This window comes from Triturus cristatus, chromosome 5_2 (assembly GCF_964204655.1).
Source record: "Triturus cristatus chromosome 5_2, aTriCri1.1, whole genome shotgun sequence".
NCBI classification, from domain to species: domain Eukaryota; kingdom Metazoa; phylum Chordata; class Amphibia; order Caudata; family Salamandridae; genus Triturus; species Triturus cristatus.
In genome coordinates this window covers 555,291,565-555,306,956 of record NC_140588.1, presented here as the reverse complement: position 1 = coordinate 555,306,956, position 15,392 = coordinate 555,291,565, and the positions used below count along the sequence as shown (strand labels likewise).

General features: G+C 33.8%; 9 non-coding genes across 9 annotated transcripts; 3 read left to right on the top strand and 6 right to left on the bottom strand.

Annotated features, from left to right (window-relative positions):
* Nucleotides 1-674: 674 nt before the first annotated feature.
* TRNAQ-CUG (transfer RNA glutamine (anticodon CUG)) lies at nt 675-746 on the top strand. Its single transcript has one exon. It is a non-coding gene; the product is annotated as a tRNA-Gln (tRNA).
* Nucleotides 747-1,571: 825 nt separating this feature from the next.
* TRNAQ-UUG (transfer RNA glutamine (anticodon UUG)) lies at nt 1,572-1,643 on the bottom strand. The gene has a single exon. It is a non-coding gene; the product is annotated as a tRNA-Gln (tRNA).
* Nucleotides 1,644-3,190: 1,547 nt separating this feature from the next.
* TRNAQ-CUG (transfer RNA glutamine (anticodon CUG)) lies at nt 3,191-3,262 on the top strand. The gene has a single exon. It is a non-coding gene; the product is annotated as a tRNA-Gln (tRNA).
* Nucleotides 3,263-4,087: 825 nt separating this feature from the next.
* Nucleotides 4,088-4,159, bottom strand: TRNAQ-UUG (transfer RNA glutamine (anticodon UUG)). The gene has a single exon. It is a non-coding gene; the product is annotated as a tRNA-Gln (tRNA).
* A 1,547-nt stretch (nt 4,160-5,706) lies between these two features.
* Nucleotides 5,707-5,778, top strand: TRNAQ-CUG (transfer RNA glutamine (anticodon CUG)). The gene has a single exon. It is a non-coding gene; the product is annotated as a tRNA-Gln (tRNA).
* An 825-nt stretch (nt 5,779-6,603) lies between these two features.
* On the bottom strand, nt 6,604-6,675 carry TRNAQ-UUG (transfer RNA glutamine (anticodon UUG)). The gene has a single exon. It is a non-coding gene; the product is annotated as a tRNA-Gln (tRNA).
* A 2,444-nt stretch (nt 6,676-9,119) lies between these two features.
* TRNAQ-UUG (transfer RNA glutamine (anticodon UUG)) lies at nt 9,120-9,191 on the bottom strand. The gene has a single exon. It is a non-coding gene; the product is annotated as a tRNA-Gln (tRNA).
* A 2,444-nt stretch (nt 9,192-11,635) lies between these two features.
* TRNAQ-UUG (transfer RNA glutamine (anticodon UUG)) lies at nt 11,636-11,707 on the bottom strand. The gene has a single exon. It is a non-coding gene; the product is annotated as a tRNA-Gln (tRNA).
* A 2,444-nt stretch (nt 11,708-14,151) lies between these two features.
* Nucleotides 14,152-14,223, bottom strand: TRNAQ-UUG (transfer RNA glutamine (anticodon UUG)). The gene has a single exon. It is a non-coding gene; the product is annotated as a tRNA-Gln (tRNA).
* Nucleotides 14,224-15,392: the final 1,169 nt, after the last annotated feature.

The following is a 15,392-nucleotide window of genomic DNA, read 5'->3' as shown; positions in this document are numbered from 1 at the left end:
CCTCTATGTTTGATTGAAGAAAACTTCTCATTCAAAATGTGCTATTTTCGCCTTATCAATAGCAGGAAAGCTTAAAAAAGTGATGCTGTGAATCACCCGTCAGAAATGCGTTTGAGAAAATCAGGATATGATTTTATAATGGCTAACTACTTTGTGAAGAAATTTGATGTCAAAGTATTGTAAAGTTTGTATTGATGTAACTTGTTCAAGCTGATGGACATTTTGAAAGCATTCAATAATTGACTCTTTCAACCTACTGGTGTTGGATTTGAGCTATCAATGAACAAAGATGAAGAAATGGAAAAGCTCAAGAGTAATAAAAAAAGTCCCTCCAAGGTCTCAAATCGGATCATTGGATGCAAAGTCCAAATTGCCAACCATTGCTCTATGGAGCCACCCATGCAGGAGACAGAGACATTGCTTCAGTAGTCTGGAAATGTAGACTGTTTAATTATGCTACAGGCAAAGATGAACATTGTGATATAACTTTTATATTCTGATAAACATTTGAATATTTAACACTTTTATAGAGAATATAGCGAAAAGAATCAAATCACATTAAAGCTCTATCCACTATGACCATTCAAATGAGATATCTTTGTATCAATATAAGAGAAGGCCATCACTGATGCGCTCTCTTTTGTCTCAATGGAAAAGTCACTCTTGTGTGAGAGGGTTCCATGGTGTAATGGTTAGCACTCTGGACTCTGAATCCAGCGATCCGAGTTCAAATCTCGGTGGGACCTACTACAATTATGAGATTCACTGTTTAACTCATTTTTTAGAATTTGGTCTAGAAAAAACCTAATATCAATGTTTTATACTGATGCGTATGAACGCATAAGTATGTATAGATGCATACATAGCTTTATCCGTCTAGATAGCTGTTAGACAATATGAACATATCAATTATTCATAAACATAAATATTGAAGCTGAACCTAGAAACTGTTCTTTCACATCCACATTGTAAACATGAGTTTATTTTCCTTTCTCATCTATATGGCCAGTAATGAGATAGTTCATTTTTGCTGATTTCTTAGCTGACAACATGCTGGACTTACACAGTGCATTTCATTGTGAATTTCTTTGAAAGTGAATTTCAGATTCACACCTTTGACATGTCTTTCAAAAGATTCAACTTTATTGGTTGTGGAATTACTGTTGAAAATCAGTGTGTAAAATCTTTGTACGTCTGAATTTCAAGATTATTATTCAAACTGCACATCTTCGGTCACCGTAATACAAAGTTTGGCTCCTCAAGTTTTGTTTTAATGAACGCTTTGCAATTAAAAAGTTCCTTGTTCCCCTTATCAATAACAGTAAGATTTTAAAAAGTAATGTCGTGCATCAGGCCCCTGTGATGAGTTTGAGAAACCAGAGTGAGTTTGTAAAATCTCTCATTATTTTGAGCCATTTAGTTTCCAGGTATTGTAAAAATTCTATTATTTGCTCACATCTAGTAAACTTTTAGAGTATAATCAATAAATTAATTTTTCACCCTACCGGTATTAGATATGTGATATTAATGAATACACTTGAAAGAAAATGATTTGGTCAAGAGTCATAAAATGGTCCCACCGAGATTTGAACTCGGATCATTGGATTCAAGGTCCAAAGTGCTAACCATTACACCATGGAACCTCCCATTTGAAAGGAGCGCAAACTACTGCAGCAATGTGGAAATGTCAAAGTTTTTAATATTCTACTGTCAAAGAGAAACTGAATTGGATTGCTTTCCTATTCTGGTAAACTTTTGCATATTGAACTATGTTGGGGAAGGATGTTGCCCAAAAGACTCAAATAACGTTATAACTCTGTTGAACAGTGGTTTTTACGTGAGATAATATTTTTCAATGAAAGATAAGTTGCCCCCTGAGGCAAATCTCTTCTGTCAAAATGGAAAGCTCACCCTGGTACGGGAGGGTGGATGGTGTCATGGTTAGCACTCTGGACTCTGAAAACGGGGATCTGAGTACAAATTTCAGTGGGACTTATCTGAACTTTACAATTTTCTTTTCCATTCAGTTCTTAGAAGTTTTATTTGGAACAACATCACATTTACTTATAAACATGTAAAAATCAACCTGTACATATGTATCTCTGTATATATAGCTATATGTCTCTGTATATTTATAGGAAAATATAAACATATAGATTATAAAAATAAATATAATTAGTGGAGGTGAAAATCATGAACAGTTGTTGCCTCTCAGCATTTGAAACATGAGTTTCTACTTCTTTCTCTTTTATATGTCCTGAAATTGAGATAGTCACTTTTTACTCATTATTGATCCAACAATACAGTTGATGTATACAAAGCATATCATATGATTTGTGAATAAAGTTCAAAAATGAGAATTTGATCAGTACCTGTGATGCCTCCGACCAAAAGCTTATATTTTACGATTGGAGATCAACTGTTGTAAATCAGCATGAAAAACATTTTCTTTTCACGATTTCCATACTAATATAAAACAACATTTTTACTAGCTGAAAGAGATCATCATTTGGGTTCCTCTATGTTTGATTGAAGAAAACTTCTCATTCAAAATGTGCTATTTTCGCCTTATCAATAGCAGGAAAGCTTAAAAAAGTGATGCTGTGAATCACCCGTCAGAAATGCGTTTGAGAAAATCAGGATATGATTTTATAATGGCTAACTACTTTGTGAAGAAATTTGATGTCAAAGTATTGTAAAGTTTGTATTGATGTAACTTGTTCAAGCTGATGGACATTTTGAAAGCATTCAATAATTGACTCTTTCAACCTACTGGTGTTGGATTTGAGCTATCAATGAACAAAGATGAAGAAATGGAAAAGCTCAAGAGTAATAAAAAAAGTCCCTCCAAGGTCTCAAATCGGATCATTGGATGCAAAGTCCAAATTGCCAACCATTGCTCTATGGAGCCACCCATGCAGGAGACAGAGACATTGCTTCAGTAGTCTGGAAATGTAGACTGTTTAATTATGCTACAGGCAAAGATGAACATTGTGATATAACTTTTATATTCTGATAAACATTTGAATATTTAACACTTTTATAGAGAATATAGCGAAAAGAATCAAATCACATTAAAGCTCTATCCACTATGACCATTCAAATGAGATATCTTTGTATCAATATAAGAGAAGGCCATCACTGATGCGCTCTCTTTTGTCTCAATGGAAAAGTCACTCTTGTGTGAGAGGGTTCCATGGTGTAATGGTTAGCACTCTGGACTCTGAATCCAGCGATCCGAGTTCAAATCTCGGTGGGACCTACTACAATTATGAGATTCACTGTTTAACTCATTTTTTAGAATTTGGTCTAGAAAAAACCTAATATCAATGTTTTATACTGATGCGTATGAACGCATAAGTATGTATAGATGCATACATAGCTTTATCCGTCTAGATAGCTGTTAGACAATATGAACATATCAATTATTCATAAACATAAATATTGAAGCTGAACCTAGAAACTGTTCTTTCACATCCACATTGTAAACATGAGTTTATTTTCCTTTCTCATCTATATGGCCAGTAATGAGATAGTTCATTTTTGCTGATTTCTTAGCTGACAACATGCTGGACTTACACAGTGCATTTCATTGTGAATTTCTTTGAAAGTGAATTTCAGATTCACACCTTTGACATGTCTTTCAAAAGATTCAACTTTATTGGTTGTGGAATTACTGTTGAAAATCAGTGTGTAAAATCTTTGTACGTCTGAATTTCAAGATTATTATTCAAACTGCACATCTTCGGTCACCGTAATACAAAGTTTGGCTCCTCAAGTTTTGTTTTAATGAACGCTTTGCAATTAAAAAGTTCCTTGTTCCCCTTATCAATAACAGTAAGATTTTAAAAAGTAATGTCGTGCATCAGGCCCCTGTGATGAGTTTGAGAAACCAGAGTGAGTTTGTAAAATCTCTCATTATTTTGAGCCATTTAGTTTCCAGGTATTGTAAAAATTCTATTATTTGCTCACATCTAGTAAACTTTTAGAGTATAATCAATAAATTAATTTTTCACCCTACCGGTATTAGATATGTGATATTAATGAATACACTTGAAAGAAAATGATTTGGTCAAGAGTCATAAAATGGTCCCACCGAGATTTGAACTCGGATCATTGGATTCAAGGTCCAAAGTGCTAACCATTACACCATGGAACCTCCCATTTGAAAGGAGCGCAAACTACTGCAGCAATGTGGAAATGTCAAAGTTTTTAATATTCTACTGTCAAAGAGAAACTGAATTGGATTGCTTTCCTATTCTGGTAAACTTTTGCATATTGAACTATGTTGGGGAAGGATGTTGCCCAAAAGACTCAAATAACGTTATAACTCTGTTGAACAGTGGTTTTTACGTGAGATAATATTTTTCAATGAAAGATAAGTTGCCCCCTGAGGCAAATCTCTTCTGTCAAAATGGAAAGCTCACCCTGGTACGGGAGGGTGGATGGTGTCATGGTTAGCACTCTGGACTCTGAAAACGGGGATCTGAGTACAAATTTCAGTGGGACTTATCTGAACTTTACAATTTTCTTTTCCATTCAGTTCTTAGAAGTTTTATTTGGAACAACATCACATTTACTTATAAACATGTAAAAATCAACCTGTACATATGTATCTCTGTATATATAGCTATATGTCTCTGTATATTTATAGGAAAATATAAACATATAGATTATAAAAATAAATATAATTAGTGGAGGTGAAAATCATGAACAGTTGTTGCCTCTCAGCATTTGAAACATGAGTTTCTACTTCTTTCTCTTTTATATGTCCTGAAATTGAGATAGTCACTTTTTACTCATTATTGATCCAACAATACAGTTGATGTATACAAAGCATATCATATGATTTGTGAATAAAGTTAAAAAATGAGAATTTGATCAGTACCTGTGATGCCTCCGACCAAAAGCTTATATTTTACGATTGGAGATCAACTGTTGTAAATCAGCATGAAAAACATTTTCTTTTCACGATTTCCATACTAATATAAAACAACATTTTTACTAGCTGAAAGAGATCATCATTTGGGTTCCTCTATGTTTGATTGAAGAAAACTTCTCATTCAAAATGTGCTATTTTCGCCTTATCAATAGCAGGAAAGCTTAAAAAAGTGATGCTGTGAATCACCCGTCAGAAATGCGTTTGAGAAAATCAGGATATGATTTTATAATGGCTAACTACTTTGTGAAGAAATTTGATGTCAAAGTATTGTAAAGTTTGTATTGATGTAACTTGTTCAAGCTGATGGACATTTTGAAAGCATTCAATAATTGACTCTTTCAACCTACTGGTGTTGGATTTGAGCTATCAATGAACAAAGATGAAGAAATGGAAAAGCTCAAGAGTAATAAAAAAAGTCCCTCCAAGGTCTCAAATCGGATCATTGGATGCAAAGTCCAAATTGCCAACCATTGCTCTATGGAGCCACCCATGCAGGAGACAGAGACATTGCTTCAGTAGTCTGGAAATGTAGACTGTTTAATTATGCTACAGGCAAAGATGAACATTGTGATATAACTTTTATATTCTGATAAACATTTGAATATTTAACACTTTTATAGAGAATATAGCGAAAAGAATCAAATCACATTAAAGCTCTATCCACTATGACCATTCAAATGAGATATCTTTGTATCAATATAAGAGAAGGCCATCACTGATGCGCTCTCTTTTGTCTCAATGGAAAAGTCACTCTTGTGTGAGAGGGTTCCATGGTGTAATGGTTAGCACTCTGGACTCTGAATCCAGCGATCCGAGTTCAAATCTCGGTGGGACCTACTACAATTATGAGATTCACTGTTTAACTCATTTTTTAGAATTTGGTCTAGAAAAAACCTAATATCAATGTTTTATACTGATGCGTATGAACGCATAAGTATGTATAGATGCATACATAGCTTTATCCGTCTAGATAGCTGTTAGACAATATGAACATATCAATTATTCATAAACATAAATATTGAAGCTGAACCTAGAAACTGTTCTTTCACATCCACATTGTAAACATGAGTTTATTTTCCTTTCTCATCTATATGGCCAGTAATGAGATAGTTCATTTTTGCTGATTTCTTAGCTGACAACATGCTGGACTTACACAGTGCATTTCATTGTGAATTTCTTTGAAAGTGAATTTCAGATTCACACCTTTGACATGTCTTTCAAAAGATTCAACTTTATTGGTTGTGGAATTACTGTTGAAAATCAGTGTGTAAAATCTTTGTACGTCTGAATTTCAAGATTATTATTCAAACTGCACATCTTCGGTCACCGTAATACAAAGTTTGGCTCCTCAAGTTTTGTTTTAATGAACGCTTTGCAATTAAAAAGTTCCTTGTTCCCCTTATCAATAACAGTAAGATTTTAAAAAGTAATGTCGTGCATCAGGCCCCTGTGATGAGTTTGAGAAACCAGAGTGAGTTTGTAAAATCTCTCATTATTTTGAGCCATTTAGTTTCCAGGTATTGTAAAAATTCTATTATTTGCTCACATCTAGTAAACTTTTAGAGTATAATCAATAAATTAATTTTTCACCCTACCGGTATTAGATATGTGATATTAATGAATACACTTGAAAGAAAATGATTTGGTCAAGAGTCATAAAATGGTCCCACCGAGATTTGAACTCGGATCATTGGATTCAAGGTCCAAAGTGCTAACCATTACACCATGGAACCTCCCATTTGAAAGGAGCGCAAACTACTGCAGCAATGTGGAAATGTCAAAGTTTTTAATATTCTACTGTCAAAGAGAAACTGAATTGGATTGCTTTCCTATTCTGGTAAACTTTTGCATATTGAACTATGTTGGGGAAGGATGTTGCCCAAAAGACTCAAATAACGTTATAACTCTGTTGAACAGTGGTTTTTACGTGAGATAATATTTTTCAATGAAAGATAAGTTGCCCCCTGAGGCAAATCTCTTCTGTCAAAATGGAAAGCTCACCCTGGTACGGGAGGGTGGATGGTGTCATGGTTAGCACTCTGGACTCTGAAAACGGGGATCTGAGTACAAATTTCAGTGGGACTTATCTGAACTTTACAATTTTCTTTTCCATTCAGTTCTTAGAAGTTTTATTTGGAACAACATCACATTTACTTATAAACATGTAAAAATCAACCTGTACATATGTATCTCTGTATATATAGCTATATGTCTCTGTATATTTATAGGAAAATATAAACATATAGATTATAAAAATAAATATAATTAGTGGAGGTGAAAATCATGAACAGTTGTTGCCTCTCAGCATTTGAAACATGAGTTTCTACTTCTTTCTCTTTTATATGTCCTGAAATTGAGATAGTCACTTTTTACTCATTATTGATCCAACAATACAGTTGATGTATACAAAGCATATCATATGATTTGTGAATAAAGTTCAAAAATGAGAATTTGATCAGTACCTGTGATGCCTCCGACCAAAAGCTTATATTTTACGATTGGAGATCAACTGTTGTAAATCAGCATGAAAAACATTTTCTTTTCACGATTTCCATACTAATATAAAACAACATTTTTACTAGCTGAACGAGATCATCATTTGGGTTCCTCTATGTTTGATTGAAGAAAACTTCTCATTCAAAATGTGCTATTTTCGCCTTATCAATAGCAGGAAAGCTTAAAAAAGTGATGCTGTGAATCACCCGTCAGAAATGCGTTTGAGAAAATCAGGATATGATTTTATAATGGCTAACTACTTTGTGAAGAAATTTGATGTCAAAGTATTGTAAAGTTTGTATTGATGTAACTTGTTCAAGCTGATGGACATTTTGAAAGCATTCAATAATTGACTCTTTCAACCTACTGGTGTTGGATTTGAGCTATCAATGAACAAAGATGAAGAAATGGAAAAGCTCAAGAGTAATAAAAAAAGTCCCTCCAAGGTCTCAAATCGGATCATTGGATGCAAAGTCCAAATTGCCAACCATTGCTCTATGGAGCCACCCATGCAGGAGACAGAGACATTTCTTCAGTAGTCTGGAAATGTAGACTGTTTAATTATGCTACAGGCAAAGATGAACATTGTGATATAACTTTTATATTCTGATAAACATTTGAATATTTAACACTTTTATAGAGAATATAGCGAAAAGAATCAAATCACATTAAAGCTCTATCCACTATGACCATTCAAATGAGATATCTTTGTATCAATATAAGAGAAGGCCATCACTGATGCGCTCTCTTTTGTCTCAATGGAAAAGTCACTCTTGTGTGAGAGGGCTCCATGGTGTAATGGTTAGCACTCTGGACTCTGAATCCAGCGATCCGAGTTCAAATCTCGGTGGGACCTACTACAATTATGAGATTCACTGTTTAACTCATTTTTTAGAATTTGGTCTAGAAAAAACCTAATATCAATGTTTTATACTGATGCGTATGAACGCATAAGTATGTATAGATGCATACATAGCTTTATCCGTCTAGATAGCTGTTAGACAATATGAACATATCAATTATTCATAAACATAAATATTGAAGCTGAACCTAGAAACTGTTCTTTCACATCCACATTGTAAACATGAGTTTATTTTCCTTTCTCATCTATATGGCCAGTAATGAGATAGTTCATTTTTGCTGATTTCTTAGCTGACAACATGCTGGACTTACACAGTGCATTTCATTGTGAATTTCTTTGAAAGTGAATTTCAGATTCACACCTTTGACATGTCTTTCAAAAGATTCAACTTTATTGGTTGTGGAATTACTGTTGAAAATCAGTGTGTAAAATCTTTGTACGTCTGAATTTCAAGATTATTATTCAAACTGCACATCTTCGGTCACCGTAATACAAAGTTTGGCTCCTCAAGTTTTGTTTTAATGAACGCTTTGCAATTAAAAAGTTCCTTGTTCCCCTTATCAATAACAGTAAGATTTTAAAAAGTAATGTCGTGCATCAGGCCCCTGTGATGAGTTTGAGAAACCAGAGTGAGTTTGTAAAATCTCTCATTATTTTGAGCCATTTAGTTTCCAGGTATTGTAAAAATTCTATTATTTGCTCACATCTAGTAAACTTTTAGAGTATAATCAATAAATTAATTTTTCACCCTACCGGTATTAGATATGTGATATTAATGAATACACTTGAAAGAAAATGATTTGGTCAAGAGTCATAAAATGGTCCCACCGAGATTTGAACTCGGATCATTGGATTCAAGGTCCAAAGTGCTAACCATTACACCATGGAACCTCCCATTTGAAAGGAGCGCAAACTACTGCAGCAATGTGGAAATGTCAAAGTTTTTAATATTCTACTGTCAAAGAGAAACTGAATTGGATTGCTTTCCTATTCTGGTAAACTTTTGCATATTGAACTATGTTGGGGAAGGATGTTGCCCAAAAGACTCAAATAACGTTATAACTCTGTTGAACAGTGGTTTTTACGTGAGATAATATTTTTCAATGAAAGATAAGTTGCCCCCTGAGGCAAATCTCTTCTGTCAAAATGGAAAGCTCACCCTGGTACGGGAGGGTGGATGGTGTCATGGTTAGCACTCTGGACTCTGAAAACGGGGATCTGAGTACAAATTTCAGTGGGACTTATCTGAACTTTACAATTTTCTTTTCCATTCAGTTCTTAGAAGTTTTATTTGGAACAACATCACATTTACTTATAAACATGTAAAAATCAACCTGTACATATGTATCTCTGTATATATAGCTATATGTCTCTGTATATTTATAGGAAAATATAAACATATAGATTATAAAAATAAATATAATATGTGGAGGTGAAAATCATGAACAGTTGTTGCCTCTCAGCATTTGAAACATGAGTTTCTACTTCTTTCTCTTTTATATGTCCTGAAATTGAGATAGTCACTTTTTACTCATTATTGATCCAACAATACAGTTGATGTATACAAAGCATATCATATGATTTGTGAATAAAGTTCAAAAATGAGAATTTGATCAGTACCTGTGATGCCTCCGACCAAAAGCTTATATTTTACGATTGGAGATCAACTGTTGTAAATCAGCATGAAAAACATTTTCTTTTCACGATTTCCATACTAATATAAAACAACATTTTTACTAGCTGAACGAGATCATCATTTGGGTTCCTCTATGTTTGATTGAAGAAAACTTCTCATTCAAAATGTGCTATTTTCGCCTTATCAATAGCAGGAAAGCTTAAAAAAGTGATGCTGTGAATCACCCGTCAGAAATGCGTTTGAGAAAATCAGGATATGATTTTATAATGGCTAACTACTTTGTGAAGAAATTTGATGTCAAAGTATTGTAAAGTTTGTATTGATGTAACTTGTTCAAGCTGATGGACATTTTGAAAGCATTCAATAATTGACTCTTTCAACCTACTGGTGTTGGATTTGAGCTATCAATGAACAAAGATGAAGAAATGGAAAAGCTCAAGAGTAATAAAAAAAGTCCCTCCAAGGTCTCAAATCGGATCATTGGATGCAAAGTCCAAATTGCCAACCATTGCTCTATGGAGCCACCCATGCAGGAGACAGAGACATTTCTTCAGTAGTCTGGAAATGTAGACTGTTTAATTATGCTACAGGCAAAGATGAACATTGTGATATAACTTTTATATTCTGATAAACATTTGAATATTTAACACTTTTATAGAGAATATAGCGAAAAGAATCAAATCACATTAAAGCTCTATCCACTATGACCATTCAAATGAGATATCTTTGTATCAATATAAGAGAAGGCCATCACTGATGCGCTCTCTTTTGTCTCAATGGAAAAGTCACTCTTGTGTGAGAGGGCTCCATGGTGTAATGGTTAGCACTCTGGACTCTGAATCCAGCGATCCGAGTTCAAATCTCGGTGGGACCTACTACAATTATGAGATTCACTGTTTAACTCATTTTTTAGAATTTGGTCTAGAAAAAACCTAATATCAATGTTTTATACTGATGCGTATGAACGCATAAGTATGTATAGATGCATACATAGCTTTATCCGTCTAGATAGCTGTTAGACAATATGAACATATCAATTATTCATAAACATAAATATTGAAGCTGAACCTAGAAACTGTTCTTTCACATCCACATTGTAAACATGAGTTTATTTTCCTTTCTCATCTATATGGCCAGTAATGAGATAGTTCATTTTTGCTGATTTCTTAGCTGACAACATGCTGGACTTACACAGTGCATTTCATTGTGAATTTCTTTGAAAGTGAATTTCAGATTCACACCTTTGACATGTCTTTCAAAAGATTCAACTTTATTGGTTGTGGAATTACTGTTGAAAATCAGTGTGTAAAATCTTTGTACGTCTGAATTTCAAGATTATTATTCAAACTGCACATCTTCGGTCACCGTAATACAAAGTTTGGCTCCTCAAGTTTTGTTTTAATGAACGCTTTGCAATTAAAAAGTTCCTTGTTCCCCTTATCAATAACAGTAAGATTTTAAAAAGTAATGTCGTGCATCAGGCCCCTGTGATGAGTTTGAGAAACCAGAGTGAGTTTGTAAAATCTCTCATTATTTTGAGCCATTTAGTTTCCAGGTATTGTAAAAATTCTATTATTTGCTCACATCTAGTAAACTTTTAGAGTATAATCAATAAATTAATTTTTCACCCTACCGGTATTAGATATGTGATATTAATGAATACACTTGAAAGAAAATGATTTGGTCAAGAGTCATAAAATGGTCCCACCGAGATTTGAACTCGGATCATTGGATTCAAGGTCCAAAGTGCTAACCATTACACCATGGAACCTCCCATTTGAAAGGAGCGCAAACTACTGCAGCAATGTGGAAATGTCAAAGTTTTTAATATTCTACTGTCAAAGAGAAACTGAATTGGATTGCTTTCCTATTCTGGTAAACTTTTGCATATTGAACTATGTTGGGGAAGGATGTTGCCCAAAAGACTCAAATAACGTTATAACTCTGTTGAACAGTGGTTTTTACGTGAGATAATATTTTTCAATGAAAGATAAGTTGCCCCCTGAGGCAAATCTCTTCTGTCAAAATGGAAAGCTCACCCTGGTAGGGGAGGGTGGATGGTGTCATGGTTAGCACTCTGGACTCTGAAAACGGGGATCTGAGTACAAATTTCAGTGGGACTTATCTGAACTTTACAATTTTCTTTTCCATTCAGTTCTTAGAAGTTTTATTTGGAACAACATCACATTTACTTATAAACATGTAAAAATCAACCTGTACATATGTATCTCTGTATATATAGCTATATGTCTCTGTATATTTATAGGAAAATATAAACATATAGATTATAAAAATAAATATAATTAGTGGAGGTGAAAATCATGAACAGTTGTTGCCTCTCAGCATTTGAAACATGAGTTTCTACTTCTTTCTCTTTTATATGTCCTGAAATTGAGATAGTCACTTTTTACTCATTATTGATCCAACAATACAGTTGATGTATACAAAGCATATCATATGATTTGTGAATAAAGTTCAAAAATGAGAATTTGATCAGTACCTGTGATGCCTCCGACCAAAAGCTTATATTTTACGATTGGAGATCAACTGTTGTAAATCAGCATGAAAAACATTTTCTTTTCACGATTTCCATACTAATATAAAACAACATTTTTACTAGCTGAATGAGATCATCATTTGGGTTCCTCTATGTTTGATTGAAGAAAACTTCTCATTCAAAATGTGCTATTTTCGCCTTATCAATAGCAGGAAAGCTTAAAAAAGTGATGCTGTGAATCACCCGTCTGAAATGCGTTTGAGAAAATCAGGATATGATTTTATAATGGCTAACTACTTTGTGAAGAAATTTGATGTCAAAGTATTGTAAAGTTTGTATTGATGTAACTTGTTCAAGCTGATGGACATTTTGAAAGCATTCAATAATTGACTCTTTCAACCTACTGGTGTTGGATTTGAGCTATCAATGAACAAAGATGAAGAAATGGAAAAGCTCAAGAGTAATAAAAAAAGTCCCTCCAAGGTCTCAAATCGGATCATTGGATGCAAAGTCCAAATTGCCAACCATTGCTCTATGGAGCCACCCATGCAGGAGACAGAGACATTTCTTCAGTAGTCTGGAAATGTAGACTGTTTAATTATGCTACAGGCAAAGATGAACATTGTGATATAACTTTTATATTCTGATAAACATTTGAATATTTAACACTTTTATAGAGAATATAGCGAAAAGAATCAAATCACATTAAAGCTCTATCCACTATGACCATTCAAATGAGATATCTTTGTATCAATATAAGAGAAGGCCATCACTGATGCGCTCTCTTTTGTCTCAATGGAAAAGTCACTCTTGTGTGAGAGGGCTCCATGGTGTAATGGTTAGCACTCTGGACTCTGAATCCAGTGATCCGAGTTCAAATCTCAGTGGGACCTACTACAATTATGAGATTCACTGTTTAACTCATTTTTTAGAATTTGGTCTAGAAAAAACCTAATATCAATGTTTCATACTGATGCGTATGAACGCATAAGTATGTATAGATGCATACATAGCTTTATCCGTCTAGATAGCTGTTAGACAATATGAACATATCAATTATTCATAAACATAAATATTGAAGCTGAACCTAGAAACTGTTCTTTCACATCCACATTGTAAACATGAGTTTATTTTCCTTTCTCATCTATATGGCCAGTAATGAGATAGTTCATTTTTGCTGATTTCTTAGCTGACAACATGCTGGACTTACACAGTGCATTTCATTGTGAATTTCTTTGAAAGTGAATTTCAGATTCACACCTTTGACATGTCTTTCAAAAGATTCAACTTTATTGGTTGTGGAATTACTGTTGAAAATCAGTGTGTAAAATCTTTGTACGTCTGAATTTCAAGATTATTATTCAAACTGCACATCTTCGGTCACCGTAATACAAAGTTTGGCTCCTCAAGTTTTGTTTTAATGAACGCTTTGCAATTAAAAAGTTCCTTGTTCCCCTTATCAATAACAGTAAGATTTTAAAAAGTAATGTCGTGCATCAGGCCCCTGTGATGAGTTTGAGAAACCAGAGTGAGTTTGTAAAATCTCTCATTATTTTGAGCCATTTAGTTTCCAGGTATTGTAAAAATTCTATTATTTGCTCACATCTAGTAAACTTTTAGAGTATAATCAATAAATTAATTTTTCACCCTACCGGTATTAGATATGTGATATTAATGAATACACTTGAAAGAAAATGATTTGGTCAAGAGTCATAAAATGGTCCCACCGAGATTTGAACTCGGAGCATTGGATTCAAAGTCCAAAGTGCTAACCATTACACCATGGAACCTCCCATGTGAAAGGAGCGCAAACTGCTGCAGCAATGTGGAAATGTCAAAGTTTTTAATATTCTACTGTCAAAGAGAAACTGAATTGGATTGCTCTCCTATTCTGGTAAACTTTTGCATATTGAACTATGTTGGGGAAGGATGTTGCCCAAAAGACTCAAATAACGTTATAACTCTGTTGAACAGTGGTTTTTACGTGAGATAATATTTTTCAATGAAAGATAAGTTGCCCCCTGAGGCAAATCTCTTCTGTCAAAATGGAAAGCTCACCCTGGTACGGGAGGGTGGATGGTGTCATGGTTAGCACTCTGGACTCTGAAAACGGGGATCTGAGTACAAATTTCAGTGGGACTTATCTGAACTTTACAATTTTCTTTTCCATTCAGTTCTTAGAAGTTTTATTTGGAACAACATCACATTTACTTATAAACATGTAAAAATCAACCTGTACATATGTATCTCTGTATATATAGCTATATGTCTCTGTATATTTATAGGAAAATATAAACATATAGATTATAAAAATAAATATAATTAGTGGAGGTGAAAATCATGAACAGTTGTTGCCTCTCAGCATTTGAAACATGAGTTTCTACTTCTTTCTCTTTTATATGTCCTGAAATTGAGATAGTCACTTTTTACTCATTATTGATCCAACAATACAGTTGATGTATACAAAGCATATCATATGATTTGTGAATAAAGTTCAAAAATGAGAATTTGATCAGTACCTGTGATGCCTCCGACCAAAAGCTTATATTTTACGATTGGAGATCAACTGTTGTAAATCAGCATGAAAAACATTTTCTTTTCACGATTTCCATACTAATATAAAACAACATTTTTACTAGCTGAATGAGATCATCATTTGGGTTCCTCTATGTTTGATTGAAGAAAACTTCTCATTCAAAATGTGCTATTTTCGCCTTATCAATAGCAGGAAAGCTTAAAAAAGTGATGCTGTGAATCACCCGTCTGAAATGCGTTTGAGAAAATCAGGATATGATTTTATAATGGCTAACTACTTTGTGAAGAAATTTGATGTCAAAGTATTGTAAAGTTTGTATTGATGTAACTTGTTCAAGCTGATGGACATTTTGAAAGCATTCAATAATTGACTCTTTCAACCTACTGGTGTTGGATTTGAGCTATCAATGAACAAAGATGAAGA